Below are 13487 nucleotides of genomic sequence, written 5' to 3' on the forward strand. Positions count from 1 at the left end.
GGCACCAATAGAGCGAAAAACAGCTCAATAGCAGCCAACGTCATTACCGCCGAAGAGGCAGCTTCAGTGAGTTCTTTATAATATGCGGTGGGGTTTTTCCTGGGATCCGGCAACTGACTTTTAAGTGACAACACCTCACTATGTTTCCAGGGAGTATAGACCCATTGTTCCTGGAAACGAGCATCCACTCTGGGACGGGTAACCACCCCTTGGGCATCTACCATTTCTGTTACTTCCGGATGGTAGATAGGGTGTACCTCCCGCATAGGGTACTGGGATAATCCCGGGGGAATGGCAGGCTGCAGACGAGCTCTATAAGCTACCAAAGTCTGCACATTCCCATACACTGCTTCTGGGGTGAGTTGGGATTTATGAGCTTGATCGTGAATATCATACAATATAGCCGGGGCCCTCCCCTCACTGTATACCTGCTCTCATAATGATATCAGGCGCTTAGCCATGTGTTCCAACGCATGTTGTTGCATTACTGGATCGAAATCTCTCATGGTGTTCCAAATGTCAGACAATGCATAAATAGGTTGCCGCATCCATTGGGATGCCTGTATGGCAATAGTCTCCTTCTCTTCCGTTCCTAATGCTGAACGAGTGAACAGCCTTTTACTCTCAGGAAAACCAACCGGACGTATCGGAGTGGTAACAGCTGCAACAGGCGTTGTACTCGCAGAGGAGGAGGGCAGGACAGAAGGAGAAGACATTGACCCGGATGGCAGCTGAGGCGTTTCAGCTGCCGCTGCCGACAATAAATTAGGCAGCATGGCCATAACTTCCGACACAGATGTGGACAGCCGGGAAAGATCTAACAGAGGAGGGGAAAGGGAGGGAACTGGAGGGGCTGAGGCCCCTCGGGTTCCCGAGGCCACGGTCGGAACCGGTGCCGAGGCCCCTGTCACCTCCGGATACAACCGCTGGGGCACATAAGGAGGCGGTGGCCTCATGTCCAACAAGTCCTCTATTTCATCCTCAGCATTAGGTCGTGTCACATAGCTCTTATCTACCTTCAATCGAAATTCACGGTTCATACAGTCTATTCCTTTTTCTACTCGAGCCCTATCGTAAGCTACAGCCTTCTGAGTTATATTCTGTCCTGCCTTAGCCCTAGCCAACTTTTCTCCCCTCATTCGTCGCTGCTTGGATTCCTTCTGCCAGGCATTCAGGGCATCAAACATAGCCTGCCTACTGCATCTAGAAAACAGTTGTTCTTGTAAGAAAGCAATTTTCTTTTCATCAAACAAGCCAGTCTTCGGCCATTGTAGCTCTTCATTACCTTTGGTGTACTTGTGCCACAAAGTGCAGAATAGTAAAGGAGTAATCCCGTGTTTTACATACATGAAATGGCTAGGGCTGCCCTCCGGCGGGGCAGGCTGACTCTCCGCCAACCGAGAGTCACCTGTCCGACAACAGCAACCAAAACAATTCAATTTACTGAAACAAGGCATACTGGTTAGTTTAGACAAACACAGATGACACAAAACATGAATAACACACAATCTATATCTCTCAAAATGAACCAAGCCCGTCGACTCTGGTTCGTGGTTCCCCAAACAAGATCCCAGACTGCACCCAGGATTACCCAACTACCCTCCTGGTTCACCACCGAGACTGTCCCGAAGAGGTCTAGCCCCTTCGTAGATATGCCTCGTGGCTATCCAGCCTTGGTCGTGGGTTTCCCAAGTACAATCTGACCATATCCCGCGCGCAGTTATCAAATCAGAAAAGAGCCCATCAATTCAATTCCTCAAGACTCGAGTAACCGTTCAAAATGTACATGTACTTCAAATCAAGGCACCGCCATACAACGCGGCCTTCAAATCAGAAATGGCACCGCTCTCCGGCGCGTGCCTCAAAAGTCAATGCACCGCTCTCCAGCGCGTGCTTCAAAAGTCAATGCACCGCTCTCCAGCGCGTGCTTCAAACAAAACGCACCGTTCACAACGAGTGCTTCAAATCAGACAAAACGCACCGTTTACAATGAGTGCTTCAAATCTTAATTTTCAATTTCTACTCACCGGGTGCACCCAGATACGAATGTTCGTTCTCCGCTGCCAACTTCTCTCGAGCAACACGGTCCGTTCCTGGGTTAAGCCCGTAGGACCCCGGTGAAGGGTGACTAGCAGCAGAGGGCGTCCCACTCGGGTGCGCAGAGCGAAACCCTCGAGCTCCCCTCCAGTCAACCGGCCAAGACGCCCTCAATCCCACCACCCAAATACAGGGGGGGACAGACCCTATCACGGGGTCCCTTCGTGGTCGCCAACTGAAGTAATCTAGAACGTATCCCAAGGGCCACACTTACCACTCGTCCCGGGTCTAGAGGAATTCGCTTGATACTCCCTTTAGCAGATGTGACCTTGGTTCTCGGTCGTAAATACAATTCAGCCTGTCTCCTGACCAGTGCATGCTAAATTGGGCAGATGGTGGGCAGAGGGAACCATGTGATCAGTGAACAAGAGAGTCACAATCCAAGATGGCCGCGGTCCTGCTCTCGGCCCTTTTCATTGTATCGGAGGGATCGGGCCTCATTGTGTGTGTATAACTGGACGGGTTGATATTAGATACACTGTGCTAACTATATATATAGACTCAATCCCTTCACATTGTATGGTGATACTGGTGCTACTGCGTGGGTGTGAGGGGCTCCATCAGAGGGTGTTTATAAGGGGTGATGCCACGTCACCAGTGACAGCGTTAATGTTATCCCTGACCAAGGACACAATTCAGCTTTTTTACACCTGTTTGCTGAAAGTGCAATTATAGGTTTTGTTTGGTTTGCGCGCGCAAAAAATTCAAGGACATCGGTATGCTAAAAAATACATAATTATAGATGGTGTGTGTCCTGTTTGTACGGAGGACATATAGGCTGGCTACACATTAAATGATAGGCACACGTATATGCAGCAGGCATGCTAACCTACTCAGCTACTGGATTTATCGCAACCAGTAAATCTGTGACCACAACATTTGTAACACAGCAGCAGATGCAGCTACCCCCTGCAAAAGGTTTGTAGACAAGGGACAGAAGAGTGATAAAACCCCCGGCCCCACTCCACTTCTAAAGAGAACTCGAGGAATGTTTAGGGTGGAACAAAAGGATCCTATAAAACTTGTGCTTATCTCGAGGAAGCGCATTCCTCAAATGCTCTGTGAAAACTAACAGACACGCGAGAGAAGTTCACCCCAAAGACTGTTTAAACCTATGCACACAAAAAATCTGACACACACTGATTTGCAGCAGGCACAATAACGTACAAAGTTACATGCAGATTAGAAGGCTGAAAAGAAACAACCTTTTAAGCCCTGGGCACAGAGTAATGTGGGAGAATAAAACGTGAACTAGCTCAAAGTTTCCATGAGCAGCAGACAATCACAGCTGCCTGAGGAAAGAGAGGAGAGATGAAACATGTGCATACAGCGCACATTACAACCTATGTGCTCTAGGCGCTTTAGTGCGTTAAACAGGTCCAAGGTTCCGTAAAGAAAGCTACGAAGGTTCTGGTGTTCTTGTAGGGTGGAGAAGAGTTATACGTCCCTTAGTGCAGCGGCTCTAGGGGCCTATGGAGAGTCATAGTGGCCCCGGCATAAGTATAGGTACAAGAGTCACTGATTGAAGCATGAACAATCAGGAACGGACCCAAAGACTGTTCCAACCTGTGCGCTTTATCAATCAATCAATCATTTGTAAAGCGCAGTACATACCCACGAGGCTCTCAAGGCGCTTGGGGGGGCGCTACTGATCGCTTTACTGCGTTTAAAACAGGTAAGAGGAGTTGTAAGGGAAGCTCAGAAGGCGCTAGTGATATTCTAGGGTGGAGGAGGCCTATATGGCTATAAACAGTGGAACTTTGTGCCCCTTTAAGTGGAGGACCTCTTTATAAATAATTATAAAATGGTTTGTGTTCCTATTTGTGCGTAGGACACATAGGTTGGCCACAAAGGGAAAAACAGGAATAAAAAGCGACAAAAGTGCCCAAACGCCTTGGATGGCATCCTTGTAACACAAGAGGGGCCTCAGAGAAGCTTGGTGGCACCAACATTGATACAGACACATGGGTTGGCAACACAGAAGATAACAGACACGCGCATCACCAGGCAGGCTACACGACTAAGCTATATGCATATGTAACAGAGAAAAAGAAGCAGCGGGGCTTAGGTGACGCGGCCTTCTTAGCCTTGAGCAGAGAGCCACATTGCACGATAAACCGGAACTAGGTTAAAGTGTCCCCAAGCAGCAGAGAGTCACAACTGCGTGAAGAAAGATGGGGGCGGAGTCATAAACATGTTAGAGGATCTATAACATATATGCATACAGCGCCCGCTAGAACACGAAGGCTCTAGGCGCTTTAGTGTGTTGAGAACAGGTGAGAGGTACAACAAGGGAGTCCCAAAAGCTCTGGTAACATTGCGAGTGTAGAGGGGCTGTACTGCCCTTAGTGCGGTGGCTTTGAGGGTGATATCATTGGGTCTTATTAAGGGATTATTTACAGATGACTCCCCTTGAAACAAACTAGTTCCGAGTTACAGGAAGACAGCATACCCTCACAGCAATCACACGGTGAGCCAATAGAAAGCCCGAGATTGAAACTGAACATGGGGAAAACAGTAAGGTTTTAAATGCCACGGAAACAAATGCAGAAGTGGGATTACATGCACATCATGCTGATGCATTCATTGGTAAAGCACAGAGGGATTTCACCAGTGCGTAGTATGTGTTGGGAAGTATTTACATCAAAAATAACAATTTTTATGGATGTTGCGTAAAACGACATATTTCTTTGCAAAATGTTTGTAATAGGCACACACACATCACTCAAATAATGAAATCAAAGGAAAACAATATAAAAAAACAATCTGTTTAAAAAAAATCAGAGGCATAAGGGCAACGTCACTGCAGAACACATCCGTATGCACAAGATATAATTGTACTACTGTCCCGGAATGGTGGAAGCTCATGTTGTGGAATCATTGATCCGGAGTCTGTCCAGCTTCTTGCCCCGTTCCCTTCTTTAGCAGTTTTACAATGCCCAATGTGTGCCGGATGGCAGAGGGCATGTAAATACTGCGCCTACTTGCCTCGGGCAGCTGCACCAAACAATGTATGCCCTCTGCCTGCCACTCATAAAGGGCTGGGGGCTGCTTTCTGGTGGGCAGCAGGCGCGCTGGATGCGTCGGTGAGGCCATACAGGAAAAAAAAGAACCGAGTTCATTTCTGGCAGTGTAATGAATAGAGCCACTTTTACACGGCTGGGGGCTGCTTGCTAGTAAGCGGCAGGCGGGTTTAGTTGTGTTTAGCCTATAGTTAAAGACATGCATGTCAGTCAGTCTGTTGAACACCAAGCTAAGTGAACTGCATTGTTTAAATGCAACGTGTTTTAGAAAAGCACTTTACAACGGAACGGTACGTTCAATTTGAATCATCTCTAATGGAATGGTTGTCTTGTTCGCTGCAGGTTTCTTCAGCTTCAAGAATGGATGACGGGTACCACATTTATTTACTACAGTAGTTTTACTGAAAGTATCAGAGAGAGCAACGACGCGTCGAAGAAATGCGGACCATGAATCCGACAGACTAGCGAATGAAGTTACAACGCATGGCTATGTTTGTTATTATTACACTATGGTGGCCACTGAACATCAGTATTTAATGTTCTATTTACCTAACCACGAGGACGGGACACTTGAACATCTAAAGGAAGTCCTGTCCTCGCATTGAGGAGGTAGTTGTTGCCGAGCAGCCCTGAGCTGCAGCATAAACATTCCAAAACAACAGCGCCATCTTAGAGCAGTTACCAAGAGCCACTCATACATGGCTGGGGGCTGTTTGCTAGTAAGCGGCAGGCGGCTTTAGTAGTGCTTAAAATGCCCTGCGCCTGCCGGGTGGCAGAGGGCATCTAAATACCACACTGTACCATACGATTTACGTCCTCTCCCTGCCGATCATAAATGGCTGGGGTCTGCTTGCTGGTGGGCAGCAGGCGCGCTGGATGCGTCGTGGGGCTGTACTGAAAAAAAAAAGCACAAAGTTCATGTCTGGGAGGGTAATGAATAGAGCCACTTATACACGGCTTGGGGGGGCTGCTTGCTAAAGGCGGCAGGCGGCTTTAGCAGTGTTTAAAATGCCCTGCGTGTGCCTGTGCCGGGTGGCAGGGGGAGCTAAATTCCATGCCTACTTGCCTCTGGCAGCTGTATCAAACGATTTACGTCCTCTCCCTGCCGCTCATAAACAGCTGGGGGCTGCTTGCTGGAGGGCGGCAGGTGTGCTGGATGCCTCAGATAACGAGTGTCTGGTTACAGGTTTAAACGCATGTGGAGCCCTCGTCTTTCTGTGGCTAAATTACATGGTTTTAAAACAACACCCGATCAGCAGGGGCTGTAACCTTATACACTTTATAAACATCACGACAGCTGGCAAAATACATGTGTCTCTGCCTGTGAGGCACACAATTGTCAGACGCTGAAACCTTCTGAACTCCATCAACATCACGTGCTTGAAAAAAAAAAGTCCAACAAAAAGAGAGTACCAAAACCACGCTCCTAATACAAGTAAAGGGGCCAATAAACATAGGCGTGGCTAAGAGCTCAAAAGGAGGGACTTAAAACATTATTAACCAATATCAAGTGCAGAAGGTTTGAAAGGCACACTGGAGAACAAATGAAACCAACGATTTAAAAAGAGGCGGTCAGCCACTCACTAAAGTATATACTGCATGTCTCAACGAGACAGCGCAAGCGCTGCCTAGGCGAGACCTAAAAAACAGGATACCAAGCATTCTACTCTTCTGCTTCCACTCTCTGGAACCTAAGTTCCCCATCGAAGGATGCTTTCAAAATGTTCAACTCTAATCTCGCATCGCCTCTTCAAACCTCAGCGCTGCCCCTCCTTGTGTCGTGCTCTGTTAGGTTTATTCTGCATATCCCGTACTTTTCTGCATCCCTTGTTGCCTTCCAAATAACTGGGATGTTGTTGATTAACATACGTGGTTTACATGTGTACATTTTGTAGAGTCCGATCCTCCTCTTCTTTGTAAGTTTTGTACCATATCCTGCTGCACTATAAACACATTATTTTAGCCCCCTAACGGCCCCCCATTCTTTACCTAATCTGCTTCTGTAAACCGCATGGGGTGTCCTCCCTGCCCACTTCGGCTGGCACCTGCTGTGCAATGTAAAGTGCTCCCTTGCCACTCGGGACGAGGTGCAGGGTATGGAAATACCCTAAAATACTACTACTAGTACTGTTACTACTCCTACTACAGCTAATAACAACAATAACATAATAGACATATTAACAGAAATGATAATAAATTAGTTATTTCTTCCTATCTGGATGAAACCAGTGCATTTGTACTTTGGCTTCTGGGCCTAACAAGGTCACTGGCTACGAAGAGTGCAGAAGGGGCCTCGTAAAGCCATCCATAGCTGAGGGACGATGCCCGTGCCGAGCCTCCTGAATCCGGGATAGCTCATCCAGCCATCTGAGAAAAGGACCCACAATATGTGAAACATGTTAATACAAAACTTTCTTTAAGGAGGCTTTTAAGGTCTCCAACAGGCTGAGCCTACAGAGTGGGGGGTTGAGAGGACAGCCAGTGTGTTCCTGGGGAGCTAAACTCGAGAATGTACTACCTCAACCCATCCTAGGACTGTAGAGGAACACCACACATGCAGGGAATCTCTTAAGTGGGTCCTTTTAAGGAAGGCATATGGTTTGGTGACTTACAATAGTGTGTGTGTGAGAGCTTCTTTCTGTGCCCGGAAGCAGCCTGGGGGTGACCTGTGTGTGATAAACAAATCCATCTGTACCTGGACTGGAACCTCAATCATTTCCAGGACACCAAGGAGTGGGAGCGCCCCCACCTGGTGGATGTGTAGTTCTGAATGTGCTTACAGATCAGTGGACAGAATTGTACTATGTAATTCAATGTTAGCATTCATTTTAACCTTTGACCTTTCCCTTGCAGCTCGCCTGGTCCTCTGGCCTATTATCACCGGCACCGTCTTCGGGTTCCTCCTCGCCGTCGCACTGGCCCTGTGCCTCTGCTGGGCTCTCTGTCCAAAACATAGAGGTAAGTTCATATGTGAGAGGCAGCGAACCCAGCCTGTGGTATCCGGTCTCACCAGTGACAGACATAGAGGGAGGACTTCAGGATGGGAGCGCTGTCCTGGAGGGTCTCAAGCCCTCTTCACCTACAGCCCATATAAAACCCTCCCTAGACCAGTGACAATGAAGGAAAGTATGTTCAAGTCCTGAATGAGTACACAACATTAAACGTACGTGAGTGGAGACGGTGCAGCTGACTGTGCCTCCTTCTTTTGAGGAGTTCAGGTGCGGACCTTAGGACTCCCTCACACTGTGTTAAAGAGCAACGCTTGACGCGTGATTGAGGCGTAAAGACTCCAGCTTGAGAAGGGACCTGGCGGGAGCCATGAAGAAGAGGAGGGGTTGGAGCCCGACCCAATGGGTGCGCAGTTATAAATTGACGGATGGAGGGGGAGGCAACTCGCCGCCTGGGAGCGTTGTATCCGAGCTTCAGAGGGCATGGGCAGTGCAGGCTTCTTCACGGCCTCGTCCCGTCTCTGGTGAAGCGCCGGCTCTGGGGAGATGGAAGCCTCTGCGGGGGTGAGAGGTAGGGGGCTGTGCCGAGGATAGCAGGGTTTTGAGGCACGCAGAGAACATGCAAACCTTTACTGGAAATCAGGAGCATAGAAAAGGGCAATATGGTAACGAGAGGCTCTTAAACAAAATAGTTTAAAAATGCATCCTTTGTATCCTGTCTTTATTAATTAGTTCCCAGCGACACTTGGCAAACACATGGAGATGGGCAGATGCATATAATTAGCAGTAAGAATAAGCAGGCGTAGGAGCATTAGTACATAGCCGTAATTAGAAGTAGGAGTAAGAAGTAAAATTAGGCATAAGAATAAATAAGGGCAGACGTAAATAGAAGTTCAGTGCAGGACTAAGAGTAGAAACTACTCCAAATACCAAATAATTGACCTATAAGCCGACCAAGGATGTGAATAACACCGACAACAGAGCCAATGGCTGAAGGAGGATGGCCCAGTGGCCACTCTATGGAGCTGTTAAAGGATTCCACATTCATCGCATCTGATCAAATCTGACTTCGCCAAGTCGGAAATTATCCTATGGAATACGTATCAGACAATTACAATTTTTTAGGGCATATCGTGGATTATAGGGTTTAGTGCATCTAAAATCAACATTTTCTGGTAATTACCGGGAATGACGACCCTGATAACAGATCTCACCTGCCAATATTTATCACAAAACCCATAACTTCGATACATGCTGTAACAGGGGCTACTGAACTTATTTCATTTAGCCGAGCCACCCGTAATGATGGCCTAAGTGGTAAGTGTGATCAATACCACAGCAGAGCTATGGCTGCAGGAGGCTAGCTCATATCCTCATTGATGATGGCTTAAGTACATTATTTTATCTGGGAATATGTGTGGATCTCAAATGATCTGTCCTTTTTTAGGATCAGTGGCAGAATATAGGAAACACATCTTGTGTGCAGAATATTGTGTCAAAAATATCGAAAAGGTAAGTGCAAATGGGTAGGTATAAATTTACTATTCGTAACTCCAGATCTACGTACCTAGAATGTATTTAGATCATCAAGGTACATATATGCGGAGTTATATATAGTAGAACTTTACTTCCCTATAGAAAATGGCCTACGGGATATTCTTGTCCTCGATATTTTTTGCATGATATTCTTTCCCACGATATTTGTGTTTCCGATATTTTGTCCAAACACCCTTTTTTCACTGGATCTAAAAACAGTCCAGGGGAAAAGTCAGGGGTGTGAGAAAGTGCCCTCTTTCTTGCATGGTATGCCCCCACTTTTTGCTGAATTGCTGATGTACTTTGACTGAGTGTGCCCTGGGATCCTGCCAATCAGGTACCCAGGGCCTGTGTTCCTTCCCTAAACCTGCATTGAAGCCTAAACCCAATTGGCATCTCTGGCTACAGGTCCGCCCCTGGTAAATGGTACCACAGGTACCCAGGGCACTGTGACCAGAGAAGGCCTCTAAGGGCTACAGCACTTATTGTGCCACCCTTAGAGGTCCTGTTCCCTGACACTCACACACGGCCCTTGCAGACTGCGTGTCTTGGTGCAGAACAAAACAAAGAGTCAACATGGCACACATCAGTCACCCTTCTAGCTGGGTGCCCTATGCCAGTGGTGAGGGTACAGGTGCATGAGCCCTGTACCCCTACAGTGCCCAAGTCCATTCCTGGGCCCTGTAAGTGCAGTGTTGCCATTAAGAGTATATGGTGCTGGGAGTTTGTCATTACGAACTCCACAGCACCATAATGGCTACATTGAAGACTGAGAAGTTTGGTATCAAACTTCTCAGCACATTAAACCCACACTGATGCCAGTGTGGGATTTAATGTAAAATGCATGACAGAGGGCATCTTAGAGATGCCCCCTGAAATTCGACCAACTACTAGGGACCTGACTGAGTGGCTGCGTAGGCTGCCACCACCAGACATGTTTCTGGACCCCTGGGTCGAGAGCCTGCTGCTCTCGGGGGCCTGAAACAATGCACATCCTGGGACGAGGTGCCAAACCTCTGGTGCCAGCCAGAAACCGCGAATCCAGCCCACTCTGCAACCGCCGACCCTGGCCCGAGCTAGAGAGAACCAACACCAGGACGAGGTCCCCCGGCGATCCTGACCCGGATCCGGTGACCCCTGACCTGCCTCAAGCCTCCAGACGACGCCTGAAGCCTCAAACCAGAAGACCCCCCACCGCGACCAGAGCGGGTAAGAAAATCCGACGGGAAAAGGCATCCCTGCACCCGACGCCCCATGGCCTTGTGTGCCCAAACAAGCGGTGCCCAGCTAACCCACGACATCCCCACTTACCCCTTGAAGTGGTGGTCGCACCCAAAAGGTCTTCATCCCCGAGCCTGCAGCCTTTCTTCAAACCGGAGGATCTCCATAGAAAACCACAGTGCACCCGATACCGAAACAGCGCAAACAGCTGAGGGTGCACTTTTGGTGCCTACTTGTTTCCCCCTTTGCCCTGACCTAAACCCTAGGAGCTTTGCTCCCGCAGCCGTGTGGCCTGCTAGCCAGCAGCCACCAACCGGAGACCCCTATCCTCCATAGGATAACATTGGGCCTCAACACTCTGCACCCGGCTGCCCTAGTGCCACTGGGGGTGCAACAACAGTGCATCACTGACCCTGGGGGACCCCTGAGTCTAACCCCAGAACCTTAACTTCCACAGTCGTTTACTTACCTGCAAACCGATAACCTGTTTTTCTTCCATAGAATAAATAACTGACAATTTTCTTAAAAAGTGTGGAGTTTTGAAAACTTGAAATATTCCTTAAAAATCGAAACAATAACCAAAACGCTTTTTCTCAACTGTTTTCAGGAAATGTCCCAGTGCTGAATCCAGGATCCAGCACTGAGTTAGAAATAGTGTCATAAAAGTGACCTGCAATTATTGAAAAAGCCCCTTCATTTGAATGTGCTATACCTGCCAAGTGTTGCAAACTGCTTCCTTAGCTGTAAACCAAAACCAGTATCATTTCTACTGCAATTTCGAACTGTGTTCACACAAGTAATTTTATTACTGCAAAGTATTTTTATGCTCACCTGCACCAGGCTTGCTTGGTTTTAGAAATAAAAGTATATAAACAATAGTATATTTTTTATACAAAAACAATTGGCCTAGAGTTCAGTTCTTGAGTGTGTGAATTCACTTGCTGACTGAGTGTGCACAACAAATGCTTTACACTGTCCTCTGATACTGCCTTACTGCTCGACCAAGCTACCACTTTAGAGAGTAAGGTTCCATCTAACTTTAACCTCTGCCAAACCTCTGGGGTCCCTTGGACTCTGTACACACTGTACCTCACTTTGGTACAGTATATATAGAGCCAGTTTCTTACAAGGGGTAAGAAGTCACTGGAAAGAATGTTGAAAGACGGATGTTCCTATGCAAAACTCACCTAAATCCAATAATAAAAGGACATAATCAGAAGCCTGTGAGATCTCACCTCAGTCTCCGCGCTCTGCTTTCTTGAGCATCTATTGTGTCACGCTTGTCTGTACACAGTAGTGTGGAGTGAGGGTCATCATTGTCAACTCATCTGAAAAAATGCATGAGTGGCAAAGGAGAACCCCTAGAATTTTCTGTCATCGCTATTGACACCTTCAACCAAGGTTTACCAACAGAGCGCAGACTTGTAGTTGGAGCATTCAACGCTCAGGGTAGTTAGAAGTCTCATCTGAAATAGCTCATGAGTCAGTAATAAAGTTGTACGTTTCACAGTATTCTGTAGCGGGAGCCAATGGGAGCCTCAATCATATGTTTCATGGGTTCTCTCTTTGAATATTTGCCGCTGCATCTTGCACAACAGGGAGATTTTGTGGAGTGTCCTTTCTTATTACAACCACCAGAACATTGTGAGCGCGTTTCCCATTGGCGCTCATCATTGTATAGCGCTTGTGTATCTTTATGGTGGTCTCACAGCACTGACGCCAAAGAGGGCCTTTGCTGATTTAGTGGAAGCAGGGTCATGCAGGATGTATCTAGATGCTTTCAGACTATGCTTAGTTGGATGTTTGTGGTGGAGGAGAGCTCAGATTGGAAGCGCTCGATGCCAGCGAGGCTCCTATGAGTGATGTTAAGCGACATCAGCAGGGGCGTGGCTCAGCCAGTGACATCCGGGGTAAGTGATTCTGAAATATCCTGAGTAAAAAAACAATAAGGCGAAGGGTGTAGAGATGAGATGAACCAAGGTTTGGGATGCGCTGTTCCCATGAGGAACAGGTTCAATGCTGATTTGTCGTAGGTGCGCCTCTGTGTACGTTCCTGATAAAACAATTAACAAGTTAAAAGCTTTTAGTCAAATACGGACAAGAAAAAACCAACAAAGTCATAGGAGGCGCGACTCAGTGCCCACAGACACAACTCACAGCCAAAGAATGCATTTATTTGGGGTTACAACAAACAAATGATGGACGGAATGCTGACAATGCATACATTCTCCCCCAGTCAAGAGATCTGGGTTAAATCCATCGTTCTTTTGCCCACTACACCACCCCAGTTCAGACATGGCCATATGCAAATCAGTCTTGACCCTGTGCCTCATGGGAACAGTCCAGCCCGAACTGCCAAGCCATGTCTTCCCTGGACCGGAATCAAGCATCCTAGGACCGGTTTCTGGCTATCAGCCGTCATCAGCCAGGATAGCTTGACTCCAGTGGCGTAGTGAGCACGGGTCCCACGTCTGGGAATACCCATCCCACTTAGGGCGAAAAGCGTTACAACAAACAAATGATGGACGGAATGCTGACAATGCATACATTCTCCCCCAGTCAAGAGATCTGGGTTAAATCCATCGTTCTTTTGCCCACTACACCACCCCAGTTCAGACATGGCCATATGCAAATCAGTCTTGACCCTGTGCCTCATGGGAAC

The 13487-nt window shown here is 47.6% G+C and overlaps 1 pseudogene across 1 annotated transcript in view; it reads left to right on the forward strand.

Annotated features, from left to right (window-relative positions):
* LOC146808618 (immunoglobulin superfamily member 1-like) overlaps window positions 1-13487 on the forward strand; it is a 364489-nt pseudogene that overhangs the window by 294206 nt on the left and 56796 nt on the right. The window contains exon 8 of the transcript XR_014967581.1: window positions 7974-8078. The product of XR_014967581.1 is annotated as an immunoglobulin superfamily member 1-like (transcript). The remainder of the gene's footprint in view (window positions 1-7973; window positions 8079-13487) is intronic.

The sequence above is a fragment of the Triturus cristatus genome, chromosome 8 (genome assembly GCF_964204655.1).
Source record: "Triturus cristatus chromosome 8, aTriCri1.1, whole genome shotgun sequence".
NCBI lineage: Eukaryota > Metazoa > Chordata > Amphibia > Caudata > Salamandridae > Triturus > Triturus cristatus.